Below are 13254 nucleotides of genomic sequence, written 5' to 3'. Positions count from 1 at the left end.
ACTGGGAGTTGTGATAGTTCCCTTCACGGGACATCTACATGCTGACAGACTGATGTTAACCCCTCCTCATCTGGATTCAGCAGTGGCATCGTTGTACACATTTTTATACCAGTATCATACTTAGCTACATGTTTTATGACTGCTTTTGCTACCGTTTGATATTACTCGCACCATTTTTACAGTTTATGTAGCTACATCGATTTTATCTCCAGTGCAATTTTTTTTTTTTTACCTACTAAGACTATAAAGGTTTTAATGCTATTCTCATTGAGCGCTGCCTGTGTGTTGTTTGTATCCTGCTATCCATTTTTCCAGTGGTTGGTAGCTGCACTGGGAATCAGCCTGCAAGGAGATCAGCTAAAAGTAGTTGGATCTGTATGTGCGTTATAATTAATCGAAATTAGTCGATTAATCGATTTAAAAAATAAATCGATTAACCGAACACAAAAAATGTAATCCGTAACAGCCCTAAAAAAAATGCCATAAAACTATCCCCTATTTTGTAGACGCTAAAACTTTTGCGCAAACCGATCAATAAACGCTTATTGCAAAATATACCAAAAATATGTAGAAGAATACATATCAGCCTAAACTGAGGGGGGAAAAATTATATATTTTTTGGGGATATTTATTATATTATTAAAAGTAAAAAATATAGATATTTTTTCAAAATTTTCACTCTATTTTTGTTTATAGAGCAAAAAATAAAAACCGTAGAGGTGATCAAATACCACCAAAAGAAAGCTCTATTTGTGGGGGGGGAAAAATAACGTAAATTTTGTTTGGGAGCCATGTCGCACGACCGAGCAATTGTCGGTTAAAGCGACGCAGTGCCGAATCGCAAAAAGTGGCCGATCTTTGACCAGCAAAATGCTCCGGGGCTTAAGTGGTTAAGCGGAGTTTTTCTGTTGTTAAAATGCTCATACTCTGATAAAAGCTTAAAAATGCAAAAAAAATATAAAAAATGCGACTATTCTGCACTTATCAGCATTTTTGGAGCCATGAGCTTTTGTGGGAGTATAGTTTTGCTAAAAAAAAAAAGCACTACAGCTAAGCACTGAAAAACACCACTTCCGGGTATGGGTCTTCGGGACTGGGCGTTCCTTCTTGATTGACAGTCTTCCGACAGGCTTCCGAAAGGCTTCCGACGGTCGCATCCATCGCGTCACGATTTTCCGAAAGTAGCTGAACGTCGGTGCGCAGGCGCAGTATAGAGCCGCACCGACGTTCGGCTTCTTTCGGCTACTCGTGACGCGATGGATGCGACCGTCGGAAGCCTGTCGGAAGACTGTCAATCAAGAAGGAACGCCCAGTCCCGAAGACCCATACCCGGAAGTGGCAGAGAAGATCGCCCTCTACAACGGTAAGTACTGCTCGGATTTTAAAACAACTAGCCGATTCCCCTAGACTAAATGAGCATCCATCTAAGGTTAAAAAAACATTTATGGGTGAACTCCCGCTTTAAGCCCCATTTACACAATCAGAATATCATACAAAGAATACCACTTTTGAATCGATCGTACAATAATATGATTGTTAGTACACAGCTGGCATCCGAAAAATTTCCAAAGAGACAAACATGAAAAGTTTTCTCGTATGATACTAGTTTGTAGGATTTCCGTTTAATCAGTACAGTTTTTGTTAGAAAATACAATATAAATACACTACAACACATTACATAACTTCCGAATTTGTATTCTGTCATGCAAGAAATTTCGTACTTTAGTAACATATTCATTTTCGATATGGATATTAGCATCCAAAAAAATAACTGACGATCATTCGTCCAATAAGCTCATTGTGTGTCCTTAAAAAAAATGATCCTTCTTTGTTGTGGAGATGAGGAGAGTTAGAGGACTTTATCAAAGCACAACTGGCAGGGCTGACACCATTTATTGTGAATTCAGTCCAGAAAAGTCACTGCATTGTCAGTATACAACAATAAATTAAAAGTGGAGTGCATTTATTGCAGATTAACAGATATATATTTCTCTTCCGTTCATAGACGGACACAGCCTTCATTGACATTAGGGTTATGATTCTTCCTACCAGGAGAGTTTAGGCATCTCCTGGTAGGAAGAAGCATAACCCTAAGGTCAATGAAGGCTGTGTCCGTCTATGAACTCAGAGAAATGGATTTTACGGTGAGTACAAAAATCCTTTTTTCTCTTTTCGTTCATAGACGGACACAGCCTTCATTGACCTTAGGGTTATGCTTCTTCCTACCAGGAGATGCCTAAACTCTCCTGGTAGGAAGAAGCATAACCCTAATGTCAATGAAGGCTGTGTCCGTCTATGAACTCAGAGAAATGGATTTTACGGTGAGTACAAAAATTCTATTTTTTTTCTGTATTTGCAGGGTCTTTATAAAGATAAAACCCAGCGGAAATGTGCATGTACTGTATTGAGAAATGTACTATATATGCGTTTTTTTATTGCCCTACACTTTAAAAGAAGAAATGTATTCCACCCAAAAGCTACTGCTAACGGGAAGATTTTGAGAAGTTCAGAAGACATTTCTCTTGATAATACAATAAAAAGAGTAAGCTTTTGTTATATTTTTAGGTGTGCGTGCAGCTCTACAATATAGTCTTGCTAGTACAATAATACCTGTGGGGAATAAGCTGCTCACACAATAAAACAAATATTGAGAAAGTTTTATTCCCACAAAGAGTGTAAAATTCAACAGAATTTCAAAAGATAAACCTACTCTTTCTGAGTAAATATTAGTAATAAATCTGTAATGTAGTTGTTGCTCCAAGTGATTTTATTATACTTTAGATAATCATATCCAGATTATAAATAAATATTTAAGCTTGGTATTGTATATCTAGTATTTTACAGATGTATATGTTATGTAAAGTCCCTTGGAGAATTATCAGATAGCTCAGAGTGGTATTCTGCATTTTTATTGCCGGTATCTGTAATATTTGCTTTTGGTGGATACACACTAGAAGAAACAAAGTTGACCTTAGGAAGGGAGATAAACTGCTGTCCTGTACTTGCTGTAGGGTGGAGTGGTTAGGATGCCATTTCTGCATTTCCTTGGAACTTCACCTCTAACACCATTTACAGGAGACAGCTATTGCTTATCTTAAAGTGAATCTATGGTCAAAATGTAAAATCCTATATTCATTTCCATTTTGTATTTCACTTATTTCTAGGCTACGCCTAGTAATCTGAATTATCTTGAAGTTTGCAGACTTACATTGTCAAGATCTACACACATTTACTTCTTAGAATCCAGTGACACGTGTTCACTATGCCCTGTGAGTAGGCAATGCTGTGTCATGCATTTCACAGAGCCTGCCTTCTGAACTAAAGAGGTGCTGAGAGGAAAAGTTTCAGGAGGCAGACAGCGAGGTACCATGGGATATGTAATCCTTAAAGGGCCACTAAAGGAATTTTTTTTTTAGCTAAATAGCTTCCTTTACCTTACTGCAGTCCTGGTTTCATGTCCTCATTGTTCATTTTTGCTCTGATGTTGCTGTAATTCTGCTCTGTTCTGGACACTTCTTAGTTGTCTGTTTCCTGATCACCACAGTACTGGGAGATTTTAGTTTCGTTTTCCTAACCATCACTCTCTATGGCTCTGTCCAGCACAGAGGCATTAAATTACATGCAAAAACTAAGCTAGCTCAAAAACGAAAGGCACATTATATGATTGATTGTTATCTATTTGTAATCGTTTTTAAAAGGAATCAGTTAACTATTATGTCTCTATACCCTGTAAACAGTCATTTCAGCAAAAATATATTTTTCCTTTAGTGACCCTTTAATCCGACAGAATTCCATCGGAGTAAAAGAGAACATGTCCTCTATCTAAACTCTGACGTAATTCCTCTGAATTTCCGATTAAAAAAGACCGATAGGGCATACACACGGTCGGAATTTGCGATGGGAAAAGTCTGTCAGACTTTTTCCATCAGAAATTCAGATTGTGTGTATGGGGCATTAGAGATAAAAAGTAAACAGCAGAGGAGAAGCTGCAAAGCACCCAGGGAATGCAGGAAGATGTGTAAAAAGGTGGCCAGCAGACTAGTAGCATTCGCAACATAAACAAAGATTTTTCAAGTAAGCCTATGTTGATTTTTTTTTTTTTTAGGTAAGCTTATATTGGATTGTTAGTATTTGTTAACCTAAAAAAAAAAGGACAAAAAAAAAAACACAGACCCTGCTTCCCTTAAAGCATGTTATATAGCACAGTGCTTGTGCCGTGTAATTCGGCCCCTTCTATCACCTAAAAAAACGGACTGATCCTGCCTGGCTATACCCTCCCCCATGTAAACTGATCACGGTTTATCAAGGCTGCTGAGCCCTGACATCGTGGTCAGTTTACATGCCTCCGTCATCTGCAGTCCTGCTCTGTCCTCCTCTACCCCCCTCCCTGCCTGTCTGCTCGTGTCAGTGCCCTCCCCCTCCCCTCCTGCTGCTCTCATAGCTACTATAAAATACTCTCTTCCCCTCTGTAATATAACAATATGTGTCCCTGTGCCTGTGTTATAGAAAAAGGCTACCAATCTGTACCTATATCAGAGTGGCTCCCAGCGCTCGCATGACTCCTCGGGTCCCCGGCTCTTGCGTAAACCAATAAATATGCGCTTATTGCATGTTTATTTACAAAAGAGAAATAATAATACTTATTGGTCTAAACTGATGAAGAAATTCATTTTTTAAATTTTTTGGGGGATATTTATTATTTTTTTTTTTGTTTCATAAAGTAGGGATATTTATTATAACAAAAATTAAAAAATATTGTTGGTTTTACAGGCGGCAACAGTTTGACAGGTGGTTTAAGTTTTACAGGCGGCAACAGTTTGACAGGTGGTGATGAGGCGTTATGCCGCTTCCTCACTGCCTGTTTTAATCCCTATAAATCTGCACAACTGTCCCGCAACAGTGTGCATTGCATGTGGATGCGGCACGGGCCCATTAAGGTGAATAGGTTGCGTTCAGCGGGCAAACATGAGAGGGGAGATAATTGTTGCTGTGGCCATGAAGCAAAGCATTGTCGCTGTGACATGTGTACACCCCCATCGCTGCCTTTGCAGAGATAGAGGGAGTGGCTGAGGAGTGGTAAAAACATGGTTCAACTGTGTGTTTTTACCTCCCCCAACCGCAAGTGTAAATGAGGCCCGTAATCTTTCCTCATTCCAATTTCTGCATCTGTGTCACCATCGGAAAATTTCCCATCAGTTCCTCTCCTAGTTTTAATATTTGGCAGCAGAGTCAGGGAGTGGATAGTTTTTATTTGACAGTGCAGCTCTGCAACAAATTGAAAAAAGTTTAGAATAAATCTATTTAATTTCACAAGCTTGTTGGAGCCTATTGTAATCAAGACCAGTCTATCCTGCAAGGAGAGAAACCTAATAGTATGGTAAAACAAATGTTATGACATCTATTAATAAAGTCTGACAAACTTGACTTTGCCAGTTTAAAGAGATAAACCAGCTGAATATCTTGCAAAATAATCCTGTGTCCAGAGTTTGAAGCTAAACCTAAAATGCCTGAAAGATGAAATGTTTATTACAACTTCTTATAAAGTTCTTCTTGCAGAAAATGTTCTCATCGTTGAAATACATGGACATTCTACATACTGTACTGTTGTTACTATTGCACAACTTGCCAACAACCTACTTTAAAGTGTTATTCCCATTAAAGTCAATGTTTATTGGTTTTCCGAGTTCTATTTATTGATGATGTAATACCCCTTGCCCTAAACGTGCATAAAGTGCACCTGTGCTAAGACTAAAGACATTAAAGTATTAACATATTCTTATCTAGCAGTAAAATATCTTTAAAACAAGCCCTCACTCACCTGTCTAACTGCTTGTACTGTGAATAAATTCATTCTCAAAATTCAAAAAAGGTCACAACAGAGACTCTTTAATCAGGTTTAAACCTTTTCCTTCGATTTCCCTTCTAAGGGGCAGATCCACATACATACACTGCGCCCGGCGCAGATGTAAGATACGCTACGCCACTGTAACTTACCTGGCTTTGGTTTGAATCCTCAACGAATTTGCACCGTAAGTTACCGTGGCGTAGTGTATCTCACGCGGCGGAATTCAAATTGGGCGGGTAGGGGGCGTGTTTTATTTAAATGAAGCGCGTCCCCGCGCCGAATGAACTGTGCATGCGCCGTCCGTAAAAACTCCCAGGGTGCATTGCTCCAAATGAAGTAGCAAGGACGTCATTGTTTTCAATGTGAACGTAAATGGCGTCCAGCCCCATTCACGGACCACTTACGCAAACGACGTAAAATTTTTAAAATTAGACGCGGGAACGACGGCCATACTTAACATTGAGTACGCCACCATATAGCAGCTTTAATTATACGCCGGAAAAAGCCGAACGGAAAGAACGTAAAAAAATGCGACGGCCGGTCGTATGTTCGTGGATCGTCGGAAATAGCTAATTTGCATACTCGACGCAGATTACGACGTGAACGCCACCTAGCGGACGCCGAAAAATTGCATCTAAGATCCGACGGCGTACGAAGACGTACGCCTGTCGGATCTAACACAGATGCCGTCGTATCTTGTTTTGTGGATACCACAAAAGCAGTGGATATGTCTATAGAACAAAAATTGTTCTCAGTAGGGCAATGAATGTGTCTGTAGAGCAGAGATTGGTGTCAGAAGGGCAGTGGATGTGTCTGTAGAGCAAAGATTGGTGTCAGCAGGCCATTGAACTTGTCAGTAGAGCAGAGATTGGTGTCAGTAGGGCAGTAGATGTGTCTGTAGAGCAGAGATTGGTGTCAGTAGGGCAGTGGATGTGTCGGTAGAGCAGATTGGTTTCAGTAGGGCAGTGGATGTGTCTGTAGAGCAGAGATTGGTGTCAGTAGGGCAGTGGATGTGTCAGTAGAGCAGAGATTGGTGTCAGTAGGGCAGTGGACTTGTCGGTAGAGCAGATTGGTGTCAGAAGGGCAGTGGATGTGTCTGTAGAGCAAAGATTGGTGTCAGTAGGGCAGTGGATGTGTCGGTAGAGCAGAGATTGGTGTCAGTAGGGCAGTGGATGTGTCAGTAGAGCAGAGATTGGTGTCAGTAGGCCAGTGGACTTGTCGGTAGAGCAGATTGGTTTCAGTAGGGCAGTGGATGTGTCTGTAGAGCAGAGATTGGTGTCAGTAGGGCAGTGGATGTGTTGGTAGAGCAGAGATTGGTGTCAGTAGGGCAGTGGATGTGTCTGTAGAGCAGAGATTGGTGTCAGTAGGGCAGTGGATGTGTCAGTAGAGCAGAGATTGGTGTCAGTAGGGCAGTGGACTTGTCGGTAGAGCAGATTGGTTTCAGTAGGGCAGTGGATGTGTCTGTAGAGCAGAGATTGGTGTCAGTAGGGCAGTGGACTTGTCGGTAGAGCAGATTGGTTTCAGTAGGGCAGTGGATGTGTCTGTAGAGCAGAGATTGGTGTCAGTAGGGCAGTGGATGAGTCAGTAGAGCAGAGATTGGTGTCAGTAGGGCAGTGGACTTGTCGGTAGAGCAGATTGGTGTCAGAAGGGCAGTGGATGTGTTTGTAGAGCAAAGATTGGTGTCAGTAGGGCAGTGGATGTGTCGGTAGAGCAGAGATTGGTGTCAGTAGGGCAGTGGGTGTGTCTGTAGAGCAGAGATTGGTGTCAGTAGGGCAGTGGACTTGTCGGTAGAGCAGATTGGTGTCAGAAGGGCAGTGGATGTGTCTGTAGAGCAAAGATTGGTGTCAGTAGGGCAGTGGATGTGTCGGTAGAGCAGAGATTGGTGTCAGTAGGGCAGTGGATGTGTCTGTAGAGCAGAGATTGGTGTCAGTAGGGCAGTGGATGTGTCAGTAGAGCAGAGATTGGTGTCAGTAGGGCAGTGGACTTGTCGGTAGAGCAGAGATTGGTGTCAGTAGGGCAGTGGATGTGTCTGTAGAGCAGAGATTGGTGTCAGTAGGGCAGTGGATGTGTCAGTAGAGCAGAGATTGGTGTCAGTAGGGCAGTGGACTTGTCGGTAGAGCAGATTGGTTTCAGTAGGGCAGTGGATGTGTCTGTAGAGCAGAGATTGGTGTCAGTAGGGCAGTTGATGTGTCTGTAGAGCAGAGATTGGTGTCAGTAGGGCAGTGGATGTGTCAGTAGAGCAGAGATTGGTGTCAGTAGGGCAGTGGACTTGTCGGTAGAGCAGATTGGTTTCAGTAGGGCAGTGGATGTGTCTGTAGAGCAGAGATTGTTGTCAGTAGGGCAGTGGATGTGTCGGTAGAGCAGAGATTGGTGTCAGTAGGGCAGTGGATATGTCTGTAGAGTAGAGATTGGTGTCAGAAGGGCAGTGGATGTGTCTGTAGAGCAGAAAATGGTGTCAGTAGGGCAGTGGATGTGTCTGTAGAGCAGAGATTGGTGTCAGCAGGCCATTGAACTTGTCAGTAGAGCAGAAATTGGTGTCAGTAGGGCAGTGGATGTGTCTGTAGAGCAGAGATTGGTGTCAGTAGGGCAGTGGATGTGTCGGTAGAGCAGATTGGTTTCAGTAGGGCAGTGGATGTGTCTGTAGAGCAGAGATTGGTGTCAGTAGGGCAGTGGATGTGTCAGTAGAGCAGAGATTGGTGTCAGTAGGGCAGTGGACTTGTCGGTAGAGCAGATTGGTGTCAGAAGGGCAGTGGATGTGTCTGTAGAGCAAAGATTGGTGTCAGTAGGGCAGTGGATGTGTCGGTAGAGCAGAGATTGGTGTCAGTAGGGCAGTGGACTTGTCGGTAGAGCAGATTGGTTTCAGTAGGGCAGTGGATGTGTCTGTAGAGCAGAGATTGGTGTCAGTAGGGCAGTGGATGTGTCGGTAGAGCAGAGATTGGTGTCAGTAGGGCAGTGGATGTGTCTGTAGAGCAGAGATTGGTGTCAGTAGGGCAGTGGATGTGTCAGTAGAGCAGAGATTGGTGTCAGTAGGGCAGTGGACTTGTCGGTAAAGCAGATTGGTTTCAGTAGGGCAGTGGATGTGTCTGTAGAGCAGAGATTGTTGTCAGTAGGGCAGTGGATGTGTCGGTAGAGCAGAGATTGGTGTCAGTAGGGCAGTGGATATGTCTGTAGAGTAGAGATTGGTGTCAGAAGGGCAGTGGATGTGTCTGTAGAGCAGAAAATGGTGTCAGTAGGGCAGTGGATGTGTCTGTAGAGCAGAGATTGGTGTCAGCAGGCCATTGAACTTGTCAGTAGAGCAGAAATTGGTGTCAGTAGGGCAGTGGATGTGTCTGTAGAGCAGAGATTGGTGTCAGTAGGGCAGTGGATGTGTCGGTAGAGCAGATTGGTTTCAGTAGGGCAGTGGATGTGTCTGTAGAGCAGAGATTGGTGTCAGTAGGGCAGTGGATGTGTCAGTAGAGCAGAGATTGGTGTCAGTAGGGCAGTGGACTTGTCGGTAGAGCAGATTGGTGTCAGAAGGGCAGTGGATGTGTCTGTAGAGCAAAGATTGGTGTCAGTAGGGCAGTGGATGTGTCGGTAGAGCAGAGATTGGTGTCAGTAGGGCAGTGGATGTGTCAGTAGAGCAGAGATTGGTGTCAGTAGGGCAGTGGACTTGTCGGTAGAGCAGATTGGTTTCAGTAGGGCAGTGGATGTGTCTGTAGAGCAGAGATTGGTGTCAGTAGGGCAGTGGATGTGTCGGTAGAGCAGAGATTGGTGTCAGTAGGGCAGTGGATGTGTCTGTAGAGCAGAGATTGGTGTCAGTAGGGCAGTGGATGTGTCAGTAGAGCAGAGATTGGTGTCAGTAGGGCAGTGGACTTGTCGGTAAAGCAGATTGGTTTCAGTAGGGCAGTGGATGTGTCTGTAGAGCAGAGATTGGTGTCAGTAGGGCAGTGGATGAGTCAGTAGAGCAGAGATTGGTGTCAGTAGGGCAGTGGACTTGTCGGTAGAGCAGATTGGTGTCAGAAGGGCAGTGGATGTGTCTGTAGAGCAAAGATTGGTGTCAGTAGGGCAGTGGATGTGTCGGTAGAGCAGAGATTGGTGTCAGTAGGGCAGTGGATGTGTCTGTAGAGCAGAGATTGGTGTCAGTAGGGCAGTGGACTTGTCGGTAGAGCAGATTGGTGTCAGAAGGGCAGTGGATGTGTCTGTAGAGCAAAGATTGGTGTCAGTAGGGCAGTGGATGTGTCGGTAGAGCAGATATTGGTGTCAGTAGGGCAGTGGATGTGTCTGTAGAGCAGAGATTGGTGTCAGTAGGGCAGTGGATGTGTCTGTAGAGCAGAGATTGGTGTCAGTAGGGCAGTGGATGTATCAGTAGAGCAGAGATTGGTGTCAGTAGGGCAGTGGACTTGTCGGTAGAGCAGATTGGTTTCAGTAGGGCAGTGGATGTGTCTGTAGAGCAGAGATTGTTGTCAGTAAGGCAGTGGATGTGTCGGTAGAGCAGAGATTGGTGTCAGTAGGGCAGTGAATGTGTCTGTAGAGTAAAGATTGGTGTCAGTAGAGCAGTGGATGTGTGGTAGTAGAGCAGAGATTGGTGTTAGTAGGGCAGTGGAGGTGTCAGTAGAGCAGAGATTGGCGTCAGTAGAGCAGTGGAGGTGTCAGTAGAGCAGAGATTGGCGTCAGTAGAGCAGTGGATGTGTCAGTAGAGCATAGATTGGTGTCAGTAGGGCACTGGATGTGTCAGTAGAGCAGAGATTGGCGTCAGTAGAGCAGTGGAGGTGTCAGTAGAGCAGAGATTGGCGTCAGTAGAGCAGTGGATGTGTCAGTAGAGCAGAGATTGGTGTCAGTAGGGCAGTGGACTTGTCGGTAGAGCAGATTGGTGTCAGAAGGGCAGTGGATGTGTCTGTAGAGCAAAGATTGGTGTCAGTAGGGCAGTGGATGTGTCGGTAGAGCAGAGATTGGTGTCAGTAGGGCAGTGGATGTGTCAGTAGAGCAGAGATTGGTGTCAGTAGGGCAGTGGACTTGTCGGTAGAGCAGATTGGTTTCAGTAGAGCAGTGGATGTGTCTGTAGAGCAGAGATTGGTGTCAGTAGGGCAGTGGATGTGTCGGTAGAGCAGAGATTGGTGTCAGTAGGGCAGTGGATGTGTCTGTAGAGCAGAGATTGGTGTCAGTAGGGCAGTGGATGTGTCAGTAGAGCAGAGATTGGTGTCAGTAGGGCAGTGGACTTGTCGGTAGAGCAGATTGGTTTCAGTAGGGCAGTGGATGTGTCTGTAGAGCAGAGATTGGTGTCAGTAGGGCAGTGGATGAGTCAGTAGAGCAGAGATTGTTGTCAGTAGGGCAGTGGACTTGTCTGTAGAGCAGATTGGTGTCAGAAGGGCAGTGGATGTGTCTGTAGAGCAGAGATTGGTGTCAGCAGGCCATTGAACTTGTCGGTAGAGCAGATTGGTGTCAGTAGGGCAGTGGATGTGTCTGTAGAGCAGAGATTGGTGTCAGTAGGGCAGTGGATGTGTCAGTAGAGCAGAGATTGGTGTCAGTAGGGCAGTGGACTTGTCGGTAGAGCAGAGATTGGTGTCAGTAGGGCAGTGGATGTGTCTGTAGAGCAGAGATTGGTGTCAGTAGGGCAGTGGATGTGTCAATAGAGCAGAGATTGGTGTCAGTAGGGCAGTGGATTTGTCGGTAGAGCAGATTGGTTTCAGTAGGGCAGTGGATGTGTCTGTAGAGCAGAGATTGTTGTCAGTAGGGCAGTGGATGTGTCGGTAGAGCAGAGATTGGTGTCAGTAGGGCAGTGGATGTGTCTGTAGAGTAGAGATTGGTGTCAGTAGGGCAGTGGATGTGTGGTAGTAGAGCAGAGATTGGTGTTAGTAGGGCAGTGGAGGTGTCAGTAGAGCAGAGATTGGCGTCAGTAGAGCAGTGGAGGTGTCAGTAGAGCAGAGATTGGTGTTAGTAGGGCAGTGGAGGTGTCAGTAGAGCAGAGATTGGCGTCAGTAGAGCAGTGGAGGTGTCAGTAGAGCAGAGATTGGCGTCAGTAGAGCAGTGGATGTGTCAGTAGAGCAGAGATTGGTGTCAGTAGGGCACTGGATGTGTCAGTAGAGCAGAGATTGGCATCAGTAGAGCAGTGGAGGTGTCAGTAGAGCAGAGATTGGCATCAGTAGAGCAGTGGAGGTGTCAGTAGAGCAGAGATTGGCGTCAGTAGAGCAGTGGATGTGTCAGTAGAGCAGAGATTGGTGTCAGTAGGGCAGTGGATGTGTCAGTAGAGCAGAGATTGGTGTCAGTAGGGCAGTGGATGTGTCAACAGAGCAGAGATTGGTGTCAGTAGAGCAGTGGATGTGTCAGTAGTTTTTTTTTTTATTCTTCTTTTTTTACTATTTTATTTTTTTAATATTTTTTTTTTACAATATTCTTTTTTATAATTTTTGTTTACAGTTTTTTTCAGGAGCCCCTGTGGGGGGCTTTGGTGAACTATCAATGGTCTAAACAGACCCACAAGGTGTCACTTTTGAGAAAGAGAAAGGGACTTAGGACAGAGCTTCCCCAGTCCCTTTCTCTGCAGCCTCAGCTGCACTGGACAGTGATAGAATGGGAAATGCTCTGTGCTGAGCGTCATAGTTTACTATGCTTCAGTTAAGAATAAACACATGAACGATCGGTATAGATCACTCGCTGTGCTCATTCAGAAAAGAAAGGGGCTGGTAAATAAAATATTTACTGGCCCCTTCCCTCGCTCTCTATCCTGAAACATTCCCTGCAGCAGCCGGGGGGAAAGGAGAGAAGAGAAGCTGGCAGCACTGCACTGGACCTAGAAGATCATTGTGATTGTCATGTACCACAGCGATCTTGATGCAGGACCTGAAAGGTCACTGCGGTAGTCATGTGCCACAGCAATCTTGGTGCAGGACCTGGAAGATCACTGTGATAGTCATGTGCCACAGTGATCACTCATGTATGAGATATGCATACTTACTTACAAATCATAGCTAGACTCCCTGTTGTGTGTATGCTATGGGTGTGCACGGCCAACTCCCTTCGGACAAAAATCCAAGGAAAAGTTTGTTTGAAGTCCGATCGTGTGTATGAGGCTTTAGACATATTTAGCTCTTGAGCCTTGATTCATTTCAATTTCCAGAAAAATATATTATTATGGCCAATTAAATGAATTAACGCCAAAGCTCTAGTTGCGCCTAAATGCATTAAAAATGCATGTCCACCGCTATCCCGCGATCATGTCACAGAGAGGCAGAACATGGAGATGCCTGTGTAGTCAAGGCATCTCCCTGTCCAGCCAAGTGACAGGACACTGATCGTCTGCTCCCTCTCATCGGGAGCAGTGATCAGTGTCCTGTCACATGTAGCCCAGCCCCCACACCAGAATCACTCCCTATGGCACACCTAATCACTTCCTTGCCCCATAGTGGTTAACCCCTTCCCTGCCAGTGTCATTT

This window comes from Rana temporaria, chromosome 2 (genome assembly GCF_905171775.1).
Source record: "Rana temporaria chromosome 2, aRanTem1.1, whole genome shotgun sequence".
In the NCBI taxonomy this organism is placed as follows: Eukaryota; Metazoa; Chordata; class Amphibia; order Anura; family Ranidae; genus Rana; species Rana temporaria.
Note: the sequence above shows the minus strand (reverse complement) of the source record.